This window comes from Mirounga angustirostris, unplaced genomic scaffold, assembly GCF_029215605.1.
Source record: "Mirounga angustirostris isolate CCGP_5_RB_7025 unplaced genomic scaffold, mMirAng1.0.hap1 SCAF_1, whole genome shotgun sequence".
NCBI classification, from domain to species: Eukaryota; Metazoa; Chordata; class Mammalia; order Carnivora; family Phocidae; genus Mirounga; species Mirounga angustirostris.
In genome coordinates, this window is record NW_026991709.1 from 201953766 (window position 1) to 201977472 (window position 23707).

The window sequence follows — 23707 nt, forward strand, 5'->3', positions numbered from 1 at the left end:
ACAACAGAGTCTGGGACACAGGCACTCGCTCTTAAAGGAGCCACTCCAAGCCCAGCCTTGATGTCCCAACAAGGCAGGACACAGGAAATAAGACTGTAAGAGTCAGGGTCTAAAAAGCCAAGCCAGAGTTCATGAGGGGACAAAAGAGAATTTAGCTGCCAGGCTCTAGCAGAATTCCCAAAGTGCCAGTTCTACACAGAATAATAGGCATTCACACCTACCAACATGGGCCCCTCAGACAATCGCAATTCATACCTGTGGTGTGCCTATGCTGAAGGCACCTGTGTCCACAGGCAGGGCATCTGGCACCTCAGTTTCCCCACCAGTGAATACCCTGGGAGGCCTGTCCTGGACAGGGCCAGTCATCCCCAGTCCTGGAGCCCACCTTCTGGGAGGCTGGGGGCAACACGGGGCAATGAAGGGGCCACATCATCATATATGGGATACACTCCTGAGATAACTCACTCACAATCTTCTTTAGGAGCCAATTCCACAAATGAGCAATAGTGCAGGGCCTTGCCCAAGTGGCCCCTTTGGTGGACTTAAAGTGAAAGGAAGGAAACAGACAGCTGCTTCATGCTCCTGGCTCAGAAGGCAGAGTGTCCCATATACACTCGTTAGGCCAGTGTGGCCTGGCCAGGGCACTCAGGTATCTGCTCCTACAGGCAGTCCAAATGGGTCGAAATGAACAAGTCTCCTGGTGGTCATGTCACCCCCAGAGTGCTCCCCACCCATGCTAAAGGAGGGTGGGGCTGGAGAACTCTGAAACTCAAGGTCATAGGATATCAACAAGACCTCCATCTGTCCCCAACCCTTCCTGGCATCCTAGCCTGTGCCTGCCTCCCACCCTGTACCAACTACTCCGTCCCAGTTACCCCTCAAAAAACCCCCCATCCCTGCTTCCCATTCTCTGTGTGGATATGGTCTCCTAACTGGCTCAGAAAAAGCAAGGAATGCCCCCATGTCCCTCTTAGCCTAAAGCTCTATGGCTTCTGTCCTTTCCTATGCCTTCACAACAAACCCTGTCAGCCTGCTCACTGAGTCTATCAGTCCTGTCTCTGTGAGACTGCAGACAAGTCACTGCCCTGAGTGTCAGTCACCCTCCCCTCCCTCACTGTGGACACATGGGTCATCTTTCCTTGGGGACTCCTAAAACAGGAGCTCCTTGAACATTTGGGAATTAGACAAGAGGAACAATTTCAGTAGCTGCCTTGGACAGCAGGTAGCTGTGCTCCCAGGACCAGAAAGGAGCTTGTCAAGATCAAAGAGGAGAGGAGAGAAACCAGAAAAAGAGGGAAAGAGGGCCCCCACTAGAGTCAGAAGAAATTCTGTCCCTAAGGGAAAAGCTCCCAGTCTGGCCTGGTACCCACTGGAGAAGAGGGAATGAGGTGGATGCGGAGGATGCCCTCCCCAATCCTGTACTCAAACTCCCCCATGCTTCCCCACTCTGCCTCTGCTCCAGCTTGGCACCCTCACCCACACACCCACCCACCCACCCTGCCAAGCAGCACTCTCTGGCCTTGTAAGCTCCAGGCTCCAATCCATGAAACTCATCCAAACCCAGACCCTACATGAAGTCCTTCCTCTCAACTGCCCACAAAGATAAGGAGAAGGGGGAGAACCAACAACCAGATTGCTGTGTGCCAGGTCATCAGACTGGCAAGGTAGTGCCCACGTGACCTCACTTCATTGTCACTGGTGTCAAACAAGAAATGGCAAAGGGCCAGAGCAGAGCCTCACACCCACAGGGCTGCTCCTTCCAGCCCCAGTGACCACCCTGGGTCATAGGACCCCCCACAGCACCCCGGTCTGGGTAGCTGATCAGGGTCCCCAGCAGAGGGCACGGAACATAGCCTGTTTATGCTCTGTGTGCACTGTCAAGGTAGCTCACTCTGAAGCTGAGGGGCTGGAACCCTGCCAACCCTAGGCCCAGAACTAACAGCCATCCTGGCAGCGCACACATGCCCTGCCCCTCCAGCTCCGTGTCCCTCCAGCTCTGGTGGGGGATTCTTGGGGGGGGGGGGGGCTGCTACATACCTCCCCCACCACAGAAAGGACCAGCATAGCTGGAGGGGGCACGGGGCTGACCATGGCAGAGGGTGCCTCCAGCTCTGCACCCCACCCCCCACCCCGCCTTGGGTGGAGCCTACTCCACAGCAAGGTGGTTGCCTTAGAGGCCACATGGGGCATTTGCTCCTGGGGAGGGCAGGTGCTGGTAAAGAGCAGCTCCTCCCTCCTCTCAGCATGAAGGACCAGTAGCCCCCACACTTTAGGGCTAGCGGCCACCACCCTGCAGGCACGAACCCAGGATCAGCCACAAACCTATAGGGAAGAAACCAGCCTTGAGGAATGAAGCATGACCTACAGTCTCTGCAAAAAAGCAGTAAGGAAGTACATCAGAATACTTTCTAAAGAGCAGGTGACGAGGCTGGATTACTGTGATAGCAAATTAGGATCTGCTTCAAAATCCCTGGCCAGTAAAGGTAGAATGAAGGGAAAGACAAGAGAGGTTCTACCACAAGCCCATTCAGGAATGGCCAGCCCACAAACAGCAGCTCTTTCTTACTGAAGGGGGATCCTGTGCTGGCGCTACATGCAGGCAGGGGCAGATCCTGATAGCAGCATGCCCACTGTAAAGATGAGGCTCCCAGGACTGCAAGGCAGCCTAAGGCACAGGATGCTACCCAGGACGCAGGGCTAGAACCCAGGTGGCCTCTGCCCCTCCTCACTCTCTGCAAACACAACCAAGCCAAGCAGAGCCTGCTTTAATACATCCTCAGACAGGGCTGGGAGAGCAGAGAGGTGGGCAGGACGAAGCCCTTCCTCACTCCAAGAAGAGAGGTTGCAACCACACTAGAGGCTACACAGGCACAGCACAGAGCAACCCCAGAACAAAGGGGCCACCAAATCATAGGTGGAATGACGACATGGGGCTTTGGGTCAGTGCAAATTGTAATTGCCTCTACCAAAAGCTACTTTATTTTAACGATTTTATTTATTTATTTGAGAGAGAGAGAGAACACACATATGCAAGGGGAAGTAGAGAATCCCAAGCAGACTCCACACTGAGCATGGAGCCTGACACGAGGCTTGAACCCACAACCCCAAGATCACGACCTGAGCCAAAATCAAGAGCCGCCTAACCAACTGAGCCACCCAGGTGCCCCTACTTTATTTTAGTAAAATGCCACTGTCTAACTGATCTGAGAACCTCAGGAGAAAAACCTGTCTAAAACAACTCCAAAGAGGTGAATGATATAGAAACCAGAATTTTTAAACAAGACTCAGGAGACCAACGGAAAGCACCTGGCACAAGTTGAGCACACAACACCAGTAAACGTCTCTTGATAATTAAAACAAAAAAAAAAAGGTAAATAAACACAAGTCATGGAGCCATAACCCTAAGGCATTATCATTACTACTATCTGTACTTGGAGTGTTATATATACTACGCTGTTACTAACACACAAGCAGGAATACTACCAGTAACATTCCTGTTCCAAGCATGAGAAAAGTGCTTAGCGATACATGCATGGGAGAAGTGACCAGGCCGATGCTCTGAAAAGTGGACCTGGGGTGCTCTTTCCAGAGCTCAGAGAAGAGTAAGCATGAGGAGGTGGGGAAAGAGGGTACTAAGTGTGGCCTGCCCTCAGGGGGAGCATGGATGGGTGGGGGGGGAGATCCAATTTGTTCTAAAGAATCATCTGGCTGATCTGGCAATAGACTAGAGCTGGGGTGGTGGGGGGAGCAGTCTTGGGAGGCTTCTGTATCTTGTGGATCAGGATGGGAAGGAGACTGAGCAGTGAAGGAGACATGACCAAATACTAAGTATACTTTAGAGGATACGGACAACACAACATGCCAACAGCTGGATGGGAGGCAAAAAAAATCGCTTTGTTTTGTTTGTTTTTGCCTGAACAACTGGAATGATGGAATTGATTTTCTGAGATGGGGAAAGGGCAGATCTGAGAAAGGCTGGGAGTGGGGTAGTTTGGACATGCTGAGCATGAGTCTACCAGACCCACGCAGGGAGACTGAGGAGTGTCTGCTGACAGGTAGAGGCCTGCACATGGTGCAGCCACTGTCTTCAGTAGCATAGGGCACCCCTTCCTGTCAGGAAGGAAGAAGGGCCTGTGATGCATCCAATGCCAAGCTGGGTGACAACGAGATCCAGACACTGGCCTCACTTGGCACTAGCCAATCTCCACACTCAACACACAGGCTCTGCTGGGTGGGCAGTTCCATCAGGACTCCGCTGGGCACCCACCACCAGAGTGCCCCAGAGCAGATGCACAGTGCACGTGGATGTTTGTGTTGTGGTGGTCCTGAGGCTGGGGCTCTGCTGCCCCCCTGCATGGCCTCCCCCTTGTCTCCTGCCTGAACCCAGGAATCCTATCCACCCTCCCCAACAGCCTGAGGAAGCTCAGAAAGATGAGTCCCAGACCTGTACACCCTCTACCCACCCTCTGGAGGCTCCCCACATTCTTGAGAGTCAAACCCAGGCACCTGAGAAGGGGCCAGGGAAGAGAACAGCTAAGCTGTACTTTGGTGCCAGCAGCCTCTGGCTAACAGGCACATGTCTCCCCTTCCAGAACAGAGACCTCACTCTGTTCAAGTCCTGAGCCACTCCCTGATGCATCTCTCTGAGCGACAGTAGCAGGGATGCAGTGGCTGTGTTCTGGAAGGAACTCATACTAAAGACGCCAGTTCTCAAGTTTTAAACGTCAAACCCTGTTAAGGCCAAGTATAAGGGATGCAATTTAACTTGGGAAATAGAAGGATGATTACAACAGCCAGCCTCTACTATCAGATGCAACAGAGAACAGAAGCCAGATCTCAGGGAACTGGCTGAGGGAGCTTGTTACTCTTTGAGCCTCAGTTTCCCTACGCATACCTCATAGACATACTATGTGAAGAGACACACAGTGATGTCAGAAATAACATGAGAAAATCAAATTGCAGAATAGTATAATACCATTCACATGGCCTAAAAAGGCTTTCTTCAGAAAAAAAATACTGAAAAAGCTTATTAAAATCAAAAGTGAAAGAACTTGGGCTAAAAGCCACAGCAGTCATTTCTGAGGAATAAATTAAGAAACTTTCACTTTCTGTATTAAACATTTCTGTATGAAATTATTTCTCCTAATGATGACTTCATATCAGTCTTATATTCAAAGAACACAAAGATAAAATAGAGAGCTAGATAAAGTAACACTCCAACATGCAGAGACTGAAAACTGAAAGGACAAGTGTAGTGGGAATGAGACAAGGGAAGATGGCCCTTTGGAGGGAAGTGCTCCCAGGCCAGAGGGAGGGTGTTCTGTAATACAGGAAAATCACAAGGCTAGCTCCTCCAATAGGCAGAACCAAGAACATAAGACAACCTTCACTAGACTGAGAGGGGATGCTGCTGAGACCTTCCCATCCATTATTAGCAAGTGTCTATGCAGCGTAAGAGTTCACCCTCTGCGTCACTGAAGAAACTTTCAAGCTCTAAGCAGTAAACCCAAACCCTTCAGCTCATCCCCACAGCCCACCTTCTACCTGGGCTGCCAGTTGTGAATTGGCTGCCAGGCCACGGCATCAGTGTGGGCTCACTCTGAGGGAGTTCCTCATAAGGACTGCCCACAGCAACAATCCTTATACTACTCAGAAGCTTCATCTCTTTTCCAAGCTTGTTGCTAAACTCTTCCATGGAAGAAACTTCATTTTCCCATTCACCTTCATATTCAGTGTGGAGCAAAACAATATGGGTTCAGTACATGCTATTGAGTTAAACCTAAATTTCTGTAAATTAACCTCATGAAATGTATAATTCCTGGGGTTTGCCCTATAGGTCAAAATGAAGCAAACAAGTACTTTCATTAAATACTCTGCGTTCAGGGGCGCCTAGGTGGCTCAGTCGTGATCTCTGGGTCCTGGGATCGAGCCCCACGTTGGGCTCCCTGCTCCACAGGAGTCTGCTTCTCTTGTCTCTCTCCCTCCCTCTGCCCCTCCCCCCCGCTCATGCTCTCTCTCAAATAAATAAAATCTTTAAAGATTTTTTTTTAATTTATTCATTTGAGACAGATACAGAGAGAGCATGAGAAGGGAGAGGGACAGAGGGAGAGGGAGAAGCAGGCTCCCCGCTGAGTCAGGAGCCCGATGTGGGACTCAATCCCAGGACCCTGGGATCCTGACCTGAGCTGAAGGCAGACACTTAACCATCTAAGCCACGCAGGTGCCCTCAAATAAACAAAATCTTGAACAAACAAACAAACAAAAACACAAACCTCTGTGTTTGGACTTTCTGAAAGCTGAGTGTACAGAGATAGAGTCTCACAGACTGAGGCTGAGAAACAGGAATCTGGGGAGATGGTCTAGGCAGGAGAGGGCCAAGCCACTGAGGGAGGGTCTCAGGCAGAAGAAGGGAGCCACATGAATCCTGTGCTACAGGTTTGCTCAAAAGGAGAACTAAGTCTTACTACTCACTGACTGAAGCTGGATTCTTAACTCTCAGGGATCTGAAAACCTAAGATATTCCAAAAATACAGGTGTTTTCTCTCTTGTACACCATCAAGAAGGCACTAGGCCCAGCTGCCTGGCTAGGAGCTCCTTGGGCCTTCAAAGACCTAGACTAAGAGGATGCTAGGGAGACCCTCCCCACAGCATTCCTGTGACCAGGGTGGGGGTACACCCACACATGCTGGGGGGTGATAGCTGACACTCACCACTCACTCAACAAGCCTCTGCTTGTTGAAGATGAGCATGTCACCCAAGGTGGGGAAATCCAAGTCTAGGTAGGCGAAGAGTCTGGGCCTGAAACCCAGGTCCACCATTCCTTTCTACCTGGCACTCTCACAAGCTGCCCACTGTGAACATTCCACTACATAGTCAAAAGGCCTTTTGTTAACTCATGTTTAAACAGTTTGTTTTCATCTAGAGTGACAAGCACATGGTGGGGCTAAAATGATGCATGGGCTAGTGAGGAGGAAGATAAAACAGCCATCCTCAAAGGAGAGGGAACTGAGCCTGAGGGAATTAAGATTTGCCCTGCCCAGAGCCAGGACAGGAAAGACCCTGCAGCCAGAAGCTAAAGGAACACCCCACAGTCAGATGTCACCACCACCCACCAGGTAACAGGCTACATGACAGCCTGGCCTCGGTGTCAATGTTCCTGTATGTCCCTAGCCCTGGAAGAGAAGAGTGCCTGCCACACAGCAGACAGAAAACAGGTACCTAAGGAATAAACAAATATAAGTTTTATGGAGAGGAGCTCCCAGTAGGGGAAAGGGGGCTGGTCCAGACAGCTCAACCCCGTTTCAACACTGAGATCCTCAGATCATGACCCGAGTTTATTGCTCCCCTGTTGTTAATAGAAATGTGGGGTCTTCTTACTTTTAAGGGCAAAACACCTAACACTGAGCTTTTATGTCACATGGGTCACCTCAGATGATCCTCATAACCACCTGTGAGGTAAGTGCCATCATCTGCCCCCACCTTACAGGTAGAGAAACTGAGGCAGGTGGCAGTCACACAGCAAATGGGTGAGAAAAGCTGGGAACTGAAGCCCATGCTCCAGGCAGTCCCAACTGAAAGACTCCATTAACCACCCAGAGTCACATGTGAGGTTTCCAAAGGATACTGGGAGCTCCTCATAAGTACAAAATTGGGCTTGACCTCTCACCCACAAGGTCCAGATGAGATATTAATGATTGCAACTTTATGTTGTTGAGTGAGATCATACTTTTTGATGTTTGCTTTCTAAGTACAGTAAAAGTTCTGCTGGAGCACAACATATAAGCAATTTCTAAAAAACCACGGCATACTGCAAAATTGTGCAATAAAAACACAGGGCTACGGGAACAATAGGGTTAGGTACACAACACCCCAAAACTTCATCATGACATAAAGAAAGACAGGAACCTGATTTTTAAATGGTAGCCAAGAAATACACAAATGCTACCTGAAGCTTGACCCCTCACCTGAGGGAAGACCTGGCATTTGCTGTGGCTGTTTTCTGAGTGTTTTCTGTGACATGCTGGAATGAGGCTGTGTGACCCCAAGAGAAAATGGTGTGGCCTAGAGGGGGCCTGGCACATATCTGAGGTGTGTGCATTTCCATTTTGTGTACTGTCAGGTGCTCTTTTAGCTGGGAGCAATTTTCTGGATTCACCTAGTGCAGGAGTTGGCAAACTTTTTCTTAAAGGGACACAACACAGTAAACATTTTCAGCTCTGTGGGTCATTCTGTTTCTGTCCTGATTACTCAGCTCTGCAGTTGTAATAGTACATCCTCAAATGGGCACAGCTGTGTCCCAACCAAACTTTATTTACCAAAACAGACCACTAGCCTGTGGGCCATAGCTTCCCAACCCCTAACCCGAACCTGGCACTTCTCCTGTACAAAATTGTACGTAACCACACACAACATATGTGTCGTGCTTTCAACTGTGCCCTAATATATCAATAGTGTTGGAACAAATCTGCTTTTCCAAAATAAGTATTATCAGAGAATTAACTACAGAGGAAAACAGGTTTCAAAAAAGGGACTTGAACATGTAAATTCAATCTGAGCCCAGGACTCAAGGTTACCCCTTTTGACAAGTCAGAAGAAATTTAGTTTCAAAAAATGCTCGGGCGCTTGGGTGGCTCAGTTGGTTAAGCGGCTGCCTTCGGCTCAGGTCATGATCCTGGAGTCCCGGGATCGAGTCCTGCATCGGGCTCCCTGCTCGGCAGGGAGTCTGCTTCTCCCTCTGACCCTCCTCCCTCTCATGCTCTCTGTCTCTCATTCTCTCTCTCTCAAATAAATAAATAAAATCTTTAAAAAAAAAAAAAATGCTGAGTGCAGAGAGCTCACCAAAGGGTCAGCCTGTCTCACCACACGGGTCAATTTTATACCATCCTAAAAGCCCTACACACTCTCAAGATAAATAGGTCCATCGTATAAGGAAATTATGTGCTATAAACTCAATTACTGCAGTGGCTGAAACTTTAACCCACTTAGAGAAGCAAGCGGTTCCTCAGCACTCATGCCTGAGCATCAGACCAAAGCTCTAAGGAAAAGCACAGGCATGTGAAGGACCTTGATGGGCACAGGGCTGGGAGGGGATGGGCTGGGGTGAGTCCTTCTTGAAATAGGGATGTTTGGGGCGCCTGGGTGGCTCAGTCATTAGGCGTCTGCCTTTGGCTCAGGTCATAATCCCAGGGTCCCGGGATCAAGCCCCTCACCGGGCTCCCTGCTTGGCAGGAAGCCTGCTTCTCCCTCTCCCACTCCCCCTGCTTGTGTTCCCTCTCTAGCTGTGTCTCTCTCTGTCAAATAAATAAAATCTTAAAAAGAAAAGAAAACAAATAGGGATGTTTGAGCTGGGACACAAAGTGACTTGAGCACACTGGGGCTGATCTGCTAGAGGACCAGGGGGTCCTTGGGGATGTCCTGCAGTAGGAAGGGAGCTGCAGGGCCCAACTTCTCCAGGTAACCGGGACTTTCCTTCACCCTTGAGGGCTAGGAAGAAAGGGGTCATCCGTGCCAGGGAAACTTCACGAAGGGGGGTGGGGAGCACCCCTTCTGGGGACCAGGAGGATGCAGATCCATACCACAGTGCCTCCAACTGCCCCACTCTAGGGCAGGTCCTGGGCAGACAGGCAGCACTGTCATAGGCTTGCACCCTGTCCTGCCCCAAAGAATGGATAGAGATCTCTTTGCAGTCATGATCTTCATTCTGCCTGCAGCTGCAAGAGAAACCCAGGAACCTTCCTGGGGACCTGTCAGGGGCTCAGACTCCACCCAGTCACCACTTTGGTCCTTCAATTCTGCTGACTTTTTTTTTTTTTTAAAGATTTTATTTATTTATTTATTAGAGAGCAAGTGAGAGAGAAACAGCATGAGAGAGGAGAGGGTCAGAGGGAGAAGCAGGCTCCCCGCTGAGCCGGGAGCCCGATGCGGGACTCGATCCCAGGACTCCGGGATCATGACCTGAGCCGAAAGCAGTCGCTTAACCAACTGAGCCACCCAGGCACCCAATTCTGCTGACCTTTATGTGAACACTGGGCCTGACTGGTGGGCATATCACTTCACCCCCAACCTGGTAGTGTCCTATCAATCCCACACTGGGACTGCCTGGGCCTGGGGTCTCAATGCAGGTTTTCTGAGCCTTTTGCTTTGTGTTAAAAGAAGTGAACACAGCTCACCAGGTGGACAACCACTTTATAAAAATGAGACACATGACCACCAAATTCTTCTGTCCTGTTTAAGGGGCTTAGTCACTCTTTCAAAGGCTTCCCCCAAGTTGGACAATCTATCAACCTCCAATGGCCATAGTGCCTGGGCTCTGGATTCTGGGGAGGCTGAGGTCAGTGAGAAGAGAGGGAAAGGGGCAAGGAACACATAACGCCCCAGACTTGGGATCATTTGACCCCACTCAATGGACACCTTATTGGTAGGAGGACATGGAAACTGGGGCACTGACAGATACCTCCCAACTCCCCAAGTTTGTAGGCAACTTTGCACTACAAATATACATATATGTGCACCCACACTTATGCATACTCATAGACACATGCACCCCCACACGTACACAGAGTTTTTATCCCCTCCTCCCACTTCCAAATTTTGCCCAATTATCTCAGAAAAGGTCTTTCTCTGTTCAATTCTGAGCAAAAGATCAACATTTCTTATGGGTGATCAGTGTCCATTCAACTTCTGATCCACCTGTCTCAAAAAGGAAAACCCTGAAGTATGAAAATGAGATTAGACACAGGGGCCAGAATCACCAACTTCTAAAGCACATGAAGAAATCCAGAGCCCTACAGGGCCTCACATGAATCCCCATGCACCTCAGCCACTTTAGCCCACACTTCCCAACCCCTGCCCAAGACCAATGATTTCATACCTGGCTGGATCAGCAGAGCATTTTCAAATCACCAGCACTACAACCATGTTCATTTCTACTACTTTGTGCATACAGTAAGTTAGGATTCCAGAGAAGGCAAAGACCTAACCACTCTTTACTGTTGTTTATCTGAGTAGTGCCTAAACCCAGAAGGGAACTTCTGCAGCACAAGAAGCCTGGTCAGTTACTAACTACCTAGGACACTCCATCATCTCCTAGTTCACAGCCTGTCTGGCCCAGCAGGATGTGGATGCTGACAGGCTCCTAACAAATGCTGATACCACACCAGACAGTGACCTCTCCAAGGGACCAGTGACCCAGAGGTGCCTGCTCTGTGGAGGGTAGGAGGAAGAGTAGCTCAGGGCCCCCACCTTCATGGGAGCACAGACCTAATAAAGGCTGTGAAATGCATGTGCTAATCACCATTTTATTACAACTCAACACCAGAAAAGAAGTTCACTCTGCTGGTGGAAGGGAAGAATTGAGAAATGTTTCATTTGAGCTGGGCCCCAAGGGCAAAATCTGGACTTGTAAAGATAGAGGGAGGAAAAAATGATAGAAAAGATGAAGTGGCAAAATATACAGGCGGGTGAAAACCCATCTCCAAAAAAAGGAAACGAAACCAAATAAAGAGATCAAAACTTTTAAACAGTTGTTTTTTAAATGGGATGAAACTGTGTAGAAGAAAAAGGAATCCTTGGACCACTTACATTCAGTGTGAGAGGCTCTCAGTGATGGCAGGGCCTCCCATGGACTTCCCTGGGCACCAGGTACCGTTCAGGAGTTCAGGGACTGGGGGAGGGGTGGAGGTCAGGACCAGCCATCAGCCTGTGAGAGTGAGAAGGGCTAGAACCTGTAACTGGGTCCTAAAGGACAGGGTGGGAGGAAGCCCTAAGAGCTGTGAAATGGAAGAGTATGCTCCAAAGACAAATGTACACAACTTAAATCAAGTGCCTCCAGTCACTCCATCAAACAAACCAATCTGAGCACTGGCACTCTCTTCAGGGGATGACCTCTCTGCTCCCAGCCCCTACAAGGCTCTCTACCTAACCCTCCTGGGAAAAAACACCATTTGTAAATGCAGTGCTCAGCTTGGACCAGGAACCAAAAGGGAAGGTTAAGTTCAGGAGCATCTCAGCCTCCTCCTAACAGAGCACTTCAAATATTCCAGGTGTGCCTGCACACTGCACTCCATCTGAAATGCTAATAACCCATCAAATATATAAGACTGTTACCACCAAAGGGTGGGGGGTCATCCGAGACAGGCCACAACATCATCTATCTAGTCACCTCCAGCCCTTGGTTCAAGAACCATCCAGAGAAAGAGGTTATTAAGACTGAAAAGCGTAAAAAGAACTGGCACCTCTGGTTTTCACATTTACAAATAAACACACATTTACAATATGATTTTGTTAAAGTGGAGGACTTGTAAATGATGTCTTTGAATTAATGCTTTTGGGGGATATATTTAACAAAGTTAAGCTGGACAGGAGGAACTTTAACACACTTAAGTGGTGACCATCAACATATATATATATATATACATACACACATATTTTATTTATTTTTAAAGATTTTATTTATTTATTTGACAGAAGAGACACAGCTAGAGAGGGAACACAAGCAGGGGGAGTGGGAGAGGGAGAAGCAGGCTTCCCGCTGAGCAGGGAGCCCGATGCGGGGCTTGATCCCAGGACCCTGGGATCATGACCTAAGCCGAAGGCAGACACTTAATGACTGAGCCACCCAGGCACCCCCAACATTTTTTTTTTTTTTGAAGATTTTATTTATTTGACACAGACAGTGAGAGAGCACAAACACCGGGAGGGGCAGAGGGAAAGGGAGCAGGCCTCCCACTGAGCAGGGAGCGCCATGTGAGACCTGATCCCAGGAACCCTGGGATCATGACCAGAGCCTAAGGCCACCACTTAACTGAGCCACCAAGGCGTCTGACCATCAACATTTTAAAGACAAAACCTTAATGGTCCTCAGATTCCTAAACACAAATCCCACACAGACTGCACAGTAAAGAACACAGCACTCGTAGTAGTTCACTCCAGCACAGTGTGTGGGAATAAAGCAGGGTTCAGGACAAGTCATCTCCAGAAAATAGACAGTCACGAGGCCGGCCTGCTGACAGTTCACCAGGCTGCTCAAACTCGCCCCCGGGATGTGAAGCGCCAGGCCTGGGACATCAGGTCCTCAGACCTCAACTTCCCTCCCTGGAGTCATGGGAGAATGGGGCGGGTGGGGGGGCACTAAAGAAAGCACAGATCCTATCCTGGAAAGAGGGTGTAGGGTATATATTTTTATCTTCTCTGAGACACAGCCAATCTCCTACAAACTTCTGAAAACAGGGAATAATGTGGATCACACAGATCCCCCTCAACTACAACTGCACCACAGCCCCATGCCTTGGCTTCTGAGCACCCCTTCCCAGAGACATGAGATGAAAGCCAGTCTTCATCTCCAGCCATAGGACACAGTAGGGAGAAAAGTGCTCCTACACTGATCACATGTTAAGAGGGGAAAGACAGGGAGCAAGTGTCTTTAAAACTACAGTAGCTCCTTCAGGCTCACACTGGAGATAAGAACTTGGCTTTTGTGTTTGCTCTCGAAGTGCCCAGTGAGCACCCAATACCACCCCGCTGGAAGTGGCTCCACATAGGCTTCTGAACCACCAGCAGCCAGGGCCGTTGGGCCAAAGCCCAAGCCTGAGGCCAGAAAGAAACAGATGCTATTGCAGGAGCACACAACACAGAAACAAAGGTACTGCCTGTGAAGGAGAATCGGAGCAATATTAAATGTCCACAGGGAAAGAGTAACCAGGAGTCCCCCTGGTGCAGGATGTCACTCTAAGGGCTAGTTGGCTACATTTGCCTCACATGGGAAAGGAACAGACCTCTGTTCCTTCCCAGCTGCCTCCTGGGCCATGTGCCTCCATGGCCTACAAAGGGTTACACCTGCCATTTCCATGCCATCTGCAATGTGCCCATCGGGTGTCACATCACAAAATGGGAAGCCTTAACCCTTCCAGTGCCAACTCCCTCAGGGCCAAGACACAGCTCTAACCACCAGCTCCACTGAGGCCCATCACTGGAAATGGCAGGTAGGTTTTGCACAGACAAGTGCAAGAAGGACCAAAAAAATCACCTCCATTCCTAGGAGGAGATATGAGGAGAAAGTGGGGGAACCAGGGGTGCCTCTTTTGTCATTTTCATCAGGGCACCCAGCAATATGATAACACCTGGAGGCCTTTCCTGGGCTTCCTTTGTCAAGCTCCTTCCTGCACATATTCTGTGGTATCAGAGCACTGGCAAATGCCCCAGGAGGATCAGAGCCAGTAGGGAAACTTACTTTTAGGACTAAGTTTCTGGTCTCAATAAAGCCCATGGGACTAAGAAACAGTTCCGACCAACGACAAGTTCTCTCAGCACTTTCTGCACAGCTGTAAGAGCTGAAACAGAAATCCCACTTCTAGCCTCTACCCTGTAAGTGGAATTCTTCCCCTTGGGCAGGGAGCTGTTCAGATACCTGAAACAATCGCTGGGAAAGAGTGGAGCTGGGCTTCAGGGTATCACATTAAGTGGTCCTTTTGTAAAAGATACTATTCAAGGTAAAAGCAAGGCCCTCACCACAGCCTTAAGGACAGGTCAGCCTCTCTGACCTTGTCTCCTGCCATCCTGTGCCCCACCCCACCCTGACCCCATTCTCTTAGGCCACAATGACATTCTGGCCACTGACAGTCAAGCTCACTCCCACCCCAGGGCCTTTGCACTTTCTGCTCTCTCCGCCTGGAAGGCTCCTCCCCCAGGTCTCTGAACTACCCTCTTTTTCAGGTCTGCAAGGTTCCTCCCCCAGGTCTCTGAACTACTCTCTTTTTCAGGTCTCAGCTGAGACAGCAAAAGGACATTATCTCCCCTCCACACAATCCCCTCCGTGGATTTCTAAGTTCTTTCCCACTTCATCGCCACTTAACATTCTATTCACTCATCTCTCTGTATACCCTCCTAACCCCATCTCCCGTAAGACAAGGAATACCTCTTTGTTCAGTGCTACCACCCTAGAACCCAGGATAGAATAAATGCTCAACGTATATGTTAAACATACAAGAAAAAGTATGTTCAGAACTCCCAGCTATCACTTTCCCTTCCTGGTTAAATAAGCCAAAATGTCTTCATGCCAGTAAAAAAGATAAGGATCAAAAACAAAACCCTTGGGTGCCTGGGTGGCTCAGTTGGTTAAGCGACTGCCTTCGGCTCAGGTCATGATCCTGGAGTCCCAGGATCGAGTCCCGCATCGGGCTCCCTGCTTGGCAGGGAGTCTGCTTCTCTCTCTGAACCTCCCTCCTCTCATGCTCTCTATCTCATTCTCTCTCTCAAATAAATAATAAAAAAAAAATCTTAAAAAAAAAAAAAAAAAAAAAACCTTACCTTTTAGTAAAAATTAACTCAAAATAGGTCAAAGACCTAACTATTAAAAGCTAAACCTATAAACCTCTTAGAAAAAAATGGAAGGGTAAATCATGACCTTGGATTCAGCAAGTTTCTTAAATGTGAAACCAAAAGCACAGTATCAACAGAAGAAAAAAAAAAGGCAAACTGGACTTCATCAAAATTAAAATCTAATGTGCAAAGGACACTATCAAAAGAGTGAGGGGAGGGGCGCCTGGGTGGCTCAGTCGTTAAGTGTCTGCCTTCGGCTCAGGTCATGATCCCAGGGTCCTGGGATCGAGCCCCGCATTGGGCTCCCTGCTCCGCGGGAAGCCTGCTTCTCCCTCTCCCACTCCCCCTGCTTGTGTTTCCTCTCTCACTGTGTCTCTCTCTGTCAAATAAATAAATAAAAATCTTAAAAAAAAAAAAAAAGAGCATGAGGGGAATCTGGTTGGCTCAGAGAAGTGTTCGACTCTCGACCTCGGGATTGTACCTTTGAGACCCACATTTGGTGTAGAGATTACTTAAAATCTTAAAAAAACAGAGAGAGAGAAAAAACAACCCACAAAATGGGAGAAAATACCTTGCAAATCATCTATCTGATAAGGGTCTAGTGTATAGATATATAAAGAACTCTGAACAATTAAACAACAAATCCAATTAAAAAACAGGCAAAGGACTTGAATAGACATTTCTCCAAAGAAGATACACAAATGGCCAATAAACACATGAAAAGATGTCCAACAACATCTGTCATCAGGTGAATGCAAATCAAAACCACAATGAGATACTACCTCATACCCACCAGGGTGGCTATAATTAATTAAAAAAAAAAAGTGTTATCAAGGACGTAGAGAAACTAGAACCCTCATACACTGCTGACAGGAACATAAAACAGTACAGTGATGAGGGTAACAGTCTGACAGTCTCTCAAAAAGTTAAATACAGCATTACCATATGACCCAGCAATTCTATTGCTAGGTACATAAACTAAGAGATGTGAAAACATATTCACACAAAAACTTATACACATATGTTAAAAGCAGCATTACTGGAGCGCCTGAGTGGCTCAGTCGTTAAGCGTCTGCCTTCAGCTCAGGTCATGATCTCAGGGTCCTGGGATAGAGCCCCGCATTGGGCTCCCTGCTTAGCAGGAAGTCTGCTTCTCCCTCTCCCACTCCCCCTGCTTGTGTTCCCTCTCTCGCTGTGTCTCTGTCAAATAAATAAATAAAATCTTAAAAAAAAAAAAAAAAGCAGCACTATTCACAAAGTCAACAAATAGAATCAACTCAAATGTCCATCAACAGATGAACGAATGAACAAAATGTGATATACCTGTACAATGAAATACTATTCACTCATAAAAAGGAATGATGTTCTGATTCATGTCATAATGTGGATGAACAGTGAAAATACTACGTTGAGTGAGAGAAGGCAGATAAAAAAGGCCACACAGAATAAAAAATGATTCCATTTAGGGGTAACTGGGTGGCTCAGTTGTTAAGTGTCTGCCTTCGGCTCAGGTCATGATCCCAGGGTCCTGGGATCGAGCCCTGCATTGAGCTCCCTGCTCCGCAGGAGGCCTGCTTCTCCCTCTCCCACTCCCCCTGCTTGTGTTCCCTCTCTTGCTCTCTGTCAAATAAATAAATGAAATCTTAAAAAAAAAAAAAAAAAAGATTCCATTTATATGAAATGCCTAGAACAGGCAAATCCATGGAGACAGAAAGTAGATTAGTGGTTGCTAGGGCCCTGAAGGGCACAGAGGTGGAGGAGTGGGGAGTAATTGCTAATGGGTACAGGCTTCTTTTGGGGATAAAAACATTCTGGAACTTGACAGAGATGATGATCATACAATATTGTGAGTGTATTAAATGATAACTTTAAAATGGCTAAATGTGAATTTTAAGTTCTGTGACTCAACCATCCAGTTCTCACAGCGACTGAAGTCACACAAACCCACCACACAAGTGGGAACTAAGAACTGCCCCCAAGCAAAGGAGCTAATAATGCCTGGAAGCATGGCCACGTGGGCAAAGATCAATTTAGCAATGGGGAGCCAAGGCAGAAAGAGGGCAAGGCCTCAGACAATTGGGGTCACACAAACCACCACCAGCAGAACACGATTTAAATCAGGTTCATTACAGGCTTCACACTGCCTAAAACCAAAACAACACACACCACGGTTTTATATTAATACACTACTGGGAATGTGCCACCTGCCTCAGTCACACAGGTGTTTTACTCGTTCATCCAAATATCTGCTTAGTTTCCACCAGGAACCAGGGGCTGACTGGATCCCACAACAGGCCTCCTCCCAGGAAAACTCTGGGCAGATACACAAGGAGGCAGGTAGGTGGACAGTGGACACCAGGCTGAGAGACACGGAGTGAGGTCCCTTCCACTCTGAGAGTTGCAGTGATCCCTAGATCACAAACAGGATCAAACCATCTATTTTATCCACTCCTGACTGGGTACGGCTACTATGGAGAGATGACAGCAATGAGGCGAGACTGGTCTCTAATCAAAAATATATTATGTCAGAGGCGCCTGGGTGGCTCAGTCATTAAGCGTCTGCCTTAGGCTCAGGTCATGATCCCAGGGTCCTGGGATTGAGCCCCATATCAGGCTCCCTGCTTGGTGGGCCTGCTTCTCCCTCTCCCTCTGCTGCTCCCAGGCTTGTGCTCTCTGTCAAATAAATAAAAATAAAATCTTAATATATATATATATATTATGTACACACACACACACACACACACATTATGTCAGAAAACTAAGTATGGGATATCACAAAGTATTAAAGTAAAGAAGCACATGCAGTGGTAAAATGAGCTCCAAGTACTGGGGAGGGAGGCCAGAGGCTCAGGGAAAGGAAGGTGCCATCAGCATCACAGTGCATCAGGTAGAAACCAGAATGCCTGGTTCGCCTCAGTTTCCTCACTGTGAAATGGGAACACTATCCACTTTATCACTAATGCTCTCTGAAGGCTCTGTGAAAGGTAGCTGCGAGTATCATTGTTACAGAAAGTAACAATGCTGTAATCAGAGGCAGTTCCACATGACAGGCCACAAGCCACAGCCCCTCACAATTCCAGAATCTCTGAAGGTTTTCTGCTTGAATTTAAACTAACCACAAGTGGCTACCACCCTCACTTTTGTAAACAGCTGTCTCCCCTGCCCTGGGCTCCCTGAGGGAATGCCTGGGTTAAGCCCATTTTTCAAATCTTTAATTATGGAAAACTGCAAATATACCCACAGAAGTAGCAAGAAGAGCATGACTCACAGCACACATGCACCACCCAGGTTGCAGGTCTTCTAACTCGGCCTTCACCCACACCTACTAGCTCCTGTGAAGCAAATCCTACACAGCGTTCATTTTATGAATGAACTGGTCAGTATTTATCTCTATAGCACAAACGACAATCCCATGAGCTGACCTCTAACAATTTAACAAGCATTTCTTAATCTTTGTCAGTCACACTTGGTTGAAATCTATAGGTGTCCCCCCCCAACCTTTCCTTTCAACCATACATTTATTTATCCTGTTTCCCAGTCAGGCTTTGCTGGTGGCATCCCTGTGGTATAATGCAACATGTCCCTGATTTACTGTAAACTAGATTTTGAGGCCCAACCAAGCACACATCATTCCAGAAGGACACACACCCTTCTTGAGGGCACGCAGTCATGGAGGATCACTATCTGGATTCACCATTTCATTAAGTGTCCGAAAACTTATAAGCCTATAATTCCATCATTTCATTTTAATTAGCCAGAATATGTTAATAGCCACACTGTCCACTAGCCACATGTGGCTATTTAAATAGACTAAAGTTAAATAAAATGAAAATTTATTTCTTCAAACTATTCCAGGTGCCACATTGGACAGTGAGGATACAGAATTCCAGGAAGTTCTGCTGGGCAGCACTGACCTGTGAGAGAAGATTGCTCTCACCCACTATTTTGTTCCTCGAGAGTTCAGTCCATAGAAAAGAGAAAAAATAAATGCTAGTTTCTATTTACCAGTTTTCAAAATGAATTGGTTCCCTAGCACCTTCTAAAGAGGACCAGTGAGTTTCTTCCTTTCCTTTGAGCACCAACATAAATGAACCTGTGGATTTTTAACACATCTGATGCTCCAACTTGGGAATCCATTCTTTTTCATACTCATCTGTCCCATCGTTGATAGTCACAATCAAGACATTCCCAATGCAGATTTAGAATTAAAACATTTTGGGGTGCTGGGTGGCTCAGTCATTAACCGTCTGCCTTCAGCTCAGGTCATGATCTCAGGGTCCTGGGATCAAGTCCCGCACTGGGCTCCCTGCTCAGCCTGCTTCTCCCTCTCCCACTCCCCCTGCTTGTGTTCCCTCTCTCGTTGTCTCTGTCAAAAGTAAATAAATAAATCTTAAAAAAAAATAAAACAATTAAAATGTTTTCACTTAAGTACTTTGATTTTATACTTGTATTTTTCTTTGTTGCTGAAAATTCTGACTCTTAAAGACATAACTACTTGTTTTCTTCTACAATATAGTTGTCCCCACTTATCCACAGTTTCAGTTATCTGCAGTCAATCATGGTCTAGGAGTGGATGATCCTCTGGAGTACCAACAGAAGTCAAAAGTAGCCTAATGCTATGTTGCAATGCCTACGTCATTCACCTCACCTCATCTCATCACATAGGCATTTTATCATCTCACATCATCACAAGAAGGGTGAGTACAGTACTAAGATATTTTGAGAAAGAGAGACCACATTCACACAACTTTTGTTTTAGTACAGCTGTAACAGTTCTATTGTTATTAGTTGTTGTTGTTAATTTCTTACTATCCCTAACTTTTAAATTAAACTTTGTAAGTATATATGTATAGGAAAAATCATAGTATATATAGGGTTTGATACTACCTGCATTTTCAGGCATCCCACGAAGGTCCTGGCAAGTGTCTTTGTAGGGAAGGGGGCACTACTGTATATAACAGTTAAGACTATTGGTATTATTAACCTAAAACCAAAAATAATTCCTAAAAATAGTTAATGATTTTTTAAAAAGAAGTTTTTGCCCTTATGGCATATCACACTAAAACATTTACAGTCTAACTGCTATGTTTAAAAGTCTAGTGAAGGAAACCCTCTCTGAGACGTTAAGTCCACCAACTTGAGTCACAACTGACATATACCTAGATTCATATTCATTTCCTTTTGCTTTTGGTTTTTAGGGGTTGCTTCTCTCCCCCCTCCTCACAACATCTGCCATACTTTTGTTTATAATTATGTAAAACACCCATCTGGTGCTACATAGAAAAGAAAGCCAGAGACAGCTCCTGATAACCCTGTCTCCTCTCAGCCCTCCTCCCAGAAATGACCATGTTGTTCACTTATGGTTTTGATTTCCTATATTTAAAAATAAAATATAAGCAAACACACACACATACATCCATGTCCCCCCCACCTTCCCTTGGATAGGTAAGTGCACTACACCTCTTTATCCTCCACCTTGTTTTTTCCACTTATTTCACCCTAGAAATCCTGTCACCAAGACATGAGGACATGCCTCCTTCCTTCCTTCAGGGGCTTGACGCCACCCCCATCCATCTCCAGCCCCAACTGACAAAACACCTAAGTCATTTCCAGCTTTGCTACTTCAGAATTGCGTAATGAACATCCTTGTCACAATTCTTATTTCTGACAGTGTATCTTTGTGATACATTTCTAGAAGTGGAATTTCTGGAGCAAAGGGTAAGCCAATCTCTCTCTGAGGAGTTGTGAACCTCCAAAAGCAACATATGGCAGTGCCTGATTTCCACCAACAGATTGGTATCCACCTCTGGGGACAAAAGGTCAGAAATGTTGTTTTGGGGAAGCTCCAATGAGCATTATTCTTAGTATCAGAAAGACCTGAACATCTTCCATACCTTGGTTAGGGCCATCTGCATTCACTTTCTCTGTGAACTGTTTTTCTGGAAGTCACACCCATTTTTATTTTTTTTTTAAGATTTTTATTTATTTATTTGACAAAGAGAGAGACAGCGAGAGAGGGAACACAAGTAAGAGATGGAGAGGGAGAAGCAGGCTTCCAGCCGAGCAGGGAGCCAGATGCGGGGCTCGATCCCAGGATGCTGGGATCATGACCTGAGCCGAAGGCAGACGCTCAACGACTGAGCCACCCAGGCGCCCCAAGTCACACCCATTTTTAATCCTTAACACCCAACATAAGGCTAGTCATTCAGCACATAAGCAGTGTGTACTTGAACAAACAGGGCTCCTGACAAGCAAAATTCAAGGGGCAGATGCCACATCCATTAGCCCAAGCAGGCAGTCTGACCCAAGGTGTGCAAACCTCAACCGTGTACAGGGTGTGGCACTGTGTGGGGGCTATGTGTGTGTGACTCAGGGCTCGCCTGGAGCCAGCCTTCCTCCTGCCCTGCTCCTCTTCTGTGCCCACTGAGTCCTGGGTGGCAGGAATGGGGAGACCCTAGCTGACCACAGGCCATGGTACAACGAAAAGTGGGTGTGGGCTGGTATTATCCAGAGAAAACCCCAAATCAATCAATTTGCTGAGGTGACTTATACCCCACAACAAAAAGTACGAGCTGACATATCTATAAATCTTAAAAAATAATTATTCAAGGGTGTTTCTGCCTGTGTAGCATTAGCCATTACATGTCATAACTGTTCACAGACTGTCCCTTTCCTATCAAGCCCCTTCATGTACTGGGTGGGGAGAGGCAAGGCCAGAAAGAACACTTAGGATGACTTCCAGGACTTTAAACCCCTAGACTCTCTGCTTCTTTTTTTTTTTTTTTTTTTTTTTTAAAGATTTTATTTATTTATTTATTAGAGAGCGAGCGAGAGAGAAACAGCATGAGAGAGGAGAGGGTCAGAGGGAGAAGCAGGCTCCCCGCTGAGCCGGGAGCCCGATGTGGGACTCGATCCCAGGACCCTGGGATCACGACCTGAGCCGAAGGCAGTCGCTCAACCAACTGAGCCACCCAGGCGCCCCTAGACTCTCTGCTTCTAATGCTACGGCTGTGTCTTCCCTGCTTGCCCTGTGACACGGAAGAAGGAGGTTTGTTTCATTCATTCATTCATTCATTCATTCATTCATTCATTCAGCAAGTACTTACTACTTCTGAGTTAACAAAGAACCAGGCAGAAGGGGGAGCACCTATCCTAGAACCTCAGCGAACCCTAAGCCAGCCCACTGCCTTCAGACAATGACCTGAGCTGCAAGACAAGGGCAGTCACTAACCCCACTGGGCCCAGGGTTCAAGTAAGACCTTTTTCAAATGTAAAGTTCCTTGATTTTTAAATGCTAATGTCTAAAGATAGCCTGTCAACAGCCAAGTGCCAGGCCCACCCTCTGTGGATGTCCCACTATGCCACCAGCACCAGAAAACAAGCCACCAGGACCAGGTATCAAGCATCATCAACACTGATGATCCAATCCTCATCTAGCTCTAGGAAACCAGCACAGACTTTAGGTCACTTCTTTCTCCTCTGGGGGCCTCAGGAAGGGCTGGGCTATGTAAAATAGTACAGCTGCCATGACAACAGTCTGGCAGGTCCTCAAAATGTTCGTTACCATATGACCCAACAATTCCACTCCTAGGTATATACCCAAAGGAACCAAAAACGCGTCCACACACATTGTGTACACAAATGTTCATAGCAGCACTATTCACAATTGTCAAAAGGTGGAAACATCCAAATTTATCCCGGATAAATAAGTGGTCCCTCCATGCAATGGAATTATTACTCAGCCATAAAAGTGTATGAAGTACTGAATCATGCTACAATGTGGATGAACCTCAAAAACTACGCTGAGAGAAGCCAGACACACAAGGTTATATATTGTATGACTCTGTTGATACGTAATGACCAGGACAAGCAAATGCATAGAGACAGAAAGCAGATTAGTGGGAGAGGGGGGATAAGGAGTGACAGCTAATGAGGATGGAGTTTTTTTCTTTTCTTTTTTTTTTTTAAGATTTTATTTATTTATTTGACAGACAGAGAGCAAGAGAGGGAACACAAGCAGGGGGAGTGGGGGAGAGAGAAGCAGACTTCCCTGCCGAGCAGGGAGCCCGATGCAGGGCTCGATCCCAGGACCCCGGGATCATGACCTGAGCTGAAGGCAGACGCTTGACGACTGAACCACCCAGGTGCCCCAGAGAATGGAGTTTCTTTTTGGGGTGATAAGTGCTCTGGAACTAGACAGAGGTGATGGTTGCACGACTCTTAAATTAAAAAAAAAAAAAAATCACTGAATCATATACTATAAATGGGTGAAATGTATGGTAGACAAATTCTGTATGATAGACAAATTGTATCTTTTTTTTAAAGATTTTATTTATTTATTTATTTGAGAGAGAGAGAGAGAGAGAGAGAAACAGCATGAGAGGGGAGAGGG

At 47.0% G+C, this 23707-nt stretch overlaps 1 protein-coding gene across 5 annotated transcripts in view; it reads right to left on the reverse strand.

The window, feature by feature from the left end:
- The window catches only part of GATAD2A (GATA zinc finger domain containing 2A), a 103721-nt gene that overhangs the window by 37568 nt on the left and 42446 nt on the right, over positions 1–23707 (reverse strand). The gene's annotated exons all lie outside the window — the stretch shown is intronic.